We start from the raw sequence: 306 nt of genomic DNA, 5'->3' as shown, positions 1-306 counted from the left end.
ACACAAACATATTAAAGAGTCAAATGACTGGTCGAGCTGAAAGTTCTGAATTTAATTCCCAAACGCCAAAACTACGTGCGTGAAATAATGAACAGCGTAAAAATGCAGTTATGCGGTTATCGAAACCAAAACCTGGTTAATTTTGAACTAAATCTTAGAATAGAACATTAACTTAAATGATTTTTGAGAATTACAATTCTTAATTTCCCATTCATTTCACAATTTCAACTTTTCCTTTCTAATAGCTTCCAGACCTCCTCCCACCTTCCGCATGATTACGTCACGTGACCGGCTGTGTATATTTTG

This window comes from Dendronephthya gigantea, unplaced genomic scaffold, assembly GCF_004324835.1.
Source record: "Dendronephthya gigantea isolate DGI-Jeju-01 unplaced genomic scaffold, DenGig_1.0 000059F, whole genome shotgun sequence".
Lineage (NCBI taxonomy): Eukaryota > Metazoa > Cnidaria > Anthozoa > Malacalcyonacea > Nephtheidae > Dendronephthya > Dendronephthya gigantea.
The sequence above is the reverse complement of the archived record's forward strand: the minus strand, read 5'-3'. Positions refer to the sequence as shown.